The sequence below is a fragment of the Sinocyclocheilus grahami genome, unplaced genomic scaffold (genome assembly GCF_001515645.1).
Source record: "Sinocyclocheilus grahami isolate Dianchi unplaced genomic scaffold, SAMN03320097.WGS_v1.1 scaffold783.1, whole genome shotgun sequence".
NCBI lineage: Eukaryota > Metazoa > Chordata > Actinopteri > Cypriniformes > Cyprinidae > Sinocyclocheilus > Sinocyclocheilus grahami.
Window position 1 is genome coordinate 285,867 of NW_015505962.1, and position 2,945 is coordinate 288,811.

General features: G+C 35.1%; 1 protein-coding gene across 3 annotated transcripts in view; it reads left to right on the plus strand.

Annotated features, from left to right (window-relative positions):
- Positions 1-2,945, plus strand: part of LOC107561610 (disabled homolog 2-like) — a 22,700-nt gene that overhangs the window by 14,977 nt on the left and 4,778 nt on the right. The window lies entirely within an intron of this gene.

Below are 2,945 nucleotides of genomic sequence, written 5' to 3' on the forward strand. Positions count from 1 at the left end.
AATATATATATATATATATATATATATATATATATATTTACACTACCATTCAAAAGTTTGTGATCAGTAAGTTTCTTATGCTCATCAAGGCTGTATTTATTTGATCAAAAATACAGAAAAAAACTGTAATATTGTGAGATAATGTTTCAATTTCTAATATTGGTTTTCTGTTTTAATATACTTTAAAATATAATTTATTTCTGTGACGCAGTGCTGAATTTTCAGCATCATTACTTCAGTCTTCAGTGTCACATGATCCTTCAGAAATTATTCTAATATGCTAATTTATTATCAATGTTGGAAACAGTTGTGCTGCTTCATGTTTTTTGGAACCTGTGATACTTTTTTCAGGATTCTTTTATAAACATAAAATAAAAAAACTGCATTTATTAAAAATGGAAATCTTGTGTTACAATATACACTACCGTTCAAAAGTTTGGGGTCAGTAAATTTTTTTATTTTTTTTTGATAGTAATGAATACTTTTATTCAGCAAGGATGTGTTAAATGGATAAACAGAGATGGTAAAGACTCATATTGTTAGAAAAGATTTTAATTTTAAATAAATGCTGTTCTTTTTAACTTTTTATTTATAAAATAATCCAGAAAAAAGTATCACAGGTTCCAAAAAAATATGAAGCAGCACAACTGTTTCCAACATAATAAATCAGCATAATAGAATGATTTCTGAAGGATCATGTGACACTGAAGACTGAAGTAATGATGCTGAAAATTCAGCACTGCGTCACAGAAATCAATTATACTTTAAAGTATATTAAAACAGAAAACCAATATTAGAAATTGAAATAATATCTCACAATATTACAGTTTTTTCTGTATTTTTGATCAAATAAATACAGCCTTGATGAGCATAAGAGACTCCATTAAAAAAACTAGGGATGCACCAATATGAACATTTTGGCCGATACCGATAACTGATAATTCTTTATTTTTGAAAGCCGATAACCGATATGTTGGCCAATAAATCTATATCCAAATTTTTATATACTTTTTGAGAGCCTGATTACAAAAAGTTCTCATCATTAAAACCCACATCCCAAACACTTCAACATAAGCAACCTAGTTTGAACAGTGTACGTTTTAAAAATAATTTTACACTCCCATTACCAAATTTAGTCATAAAAAAGTCTTACAAATAAATAAAATAATGCATAAATAATGCAAACAAGTCACTGGACATCATTACACGTGTAAAGAATCAAAATGAATGCGCCATAGATCAATAAAACGGAATAGCCTCTGCACGGACAATAATTAAATGATTTTAATTACTAAACCATATTGTTGATGAAAATAATAAGAGAAAAATACAAGTGGTTGTTGTTATTAATAATATATCAATGATTGTGAAAAAGTAACAAATTAATGCCACTGTTTTAAATAGCAGCCAGATGAGAGGCCTGTAATTTTCATCATAGGTATACCTCAACTATGAGAGACAAAATGAGAAAAAAAGTCTAGAAAATCACATTGTAGGATTTTTAAAGAATTAATTGGTAAATTCCTCTGTAAAATAAGTATTTGGTCACCTACAAACAAGCAAGATTTCTGGCTCTCACAGACCTGTAACTTCTTCTTTAAGAGGCTCCTCTGTCCTCCACTGGTTACCTGTATTAATGGCATCTGTTTGAACTCGTTATCAGTATAAAAGACATCTGTCCACAACCTCAAACAGTCACACTCCAAACTCCACTATGGCCAAGACTAAAGAGCTGTCAAAGGACACCAGAAACAAAATTGTAGACTTGCACCAGGCTGGGAAGACTGAATCTGCAATAGGTTAGCAGCTTGGTGTGAAGAAATCAACTGTGGGAGCACTTATTAGAAAATGGAAGACATACAAGACCACTGATAATCTCCCTCGATCTGGGGCTCCACGTAAGATCTCACCCTGTGGGGTCAAAATGATCACAAGAACTGTGAGCAAAAATCCCAGAACCACATGGGGGGACCTAGTGAATGACCTGCAGAGAGCTGGGACCAAAGTAACAAAGGCTACCATCAGTAACACACTGCGCTGCCAGGGACTCAAATCCTGCAGTGCCAGACGTGTCCCCCTGTTTAAGCCAGTACATGTCCAGGCCTGTCTGAAGTTTGCTAGAGAGCATTTGGATGATCCAGAAGAGGATTGGGAGAATGTCATATGGTCAGATGAAACCAAAATATAACTTTTTGGTAAAAACTCAACTTGTCGTGTTTGGAGGAGAAAGAATGCTGAGTTGCATCCAAAGAACACCATACCTACTGTGAAGCATGGGGGTGGAAATATCATGCTTTGGGGCTGTTTTTCTGCAAAGGGACCAGGACGACTGATCCGTGTAAACGAAAGAATGAATGGGGCCTTGTATCGTGAGATTTTGAGTGAAAACCTCCTTCCATCAGCAAGGGCATTGAAGATGAAACGTGTCTGGGTCTTTCAGCATGACAATGATCCCAAACACACCGCCCGGGCAATGAAGGAGTGGCTTCGTAAGAAGCATTTCAAGGTCCTGGAGTGGGCTAGCCAGTCTCCAGATCTCAACCCCATAGAAAATCTTTGGCGGGAGTTGAAAATCCGTGTTGCCCAGCGACAGGCCCAAAACATTACTGCTCTAGAGGAGATCTGGATGGAGGAATGGGCCAAAATACCAGCAACAGTGTGTGAAAACCTTGTGAAGACTTACAGAAAACGTTTGACCTCTGTCATTGCCAACAAAGGGTATATAACAAAGTATTGAGATGAAATTTTGTTATTGACCAAATACTTATTTTCCACCATAATTTGCAAATAAATTCTTTAAAAATCCTACAATGTGATTTTTTTTCTCATTTTGTCTCTCATAGTTGAGGTATACCTATGAGGAAAATTACAGGCCTCTCTTATCTTTTTAAGTGGGAGAACTTGCACAATTGGTGGCTGACTAAATACTTTTTTTCCCCACTGTA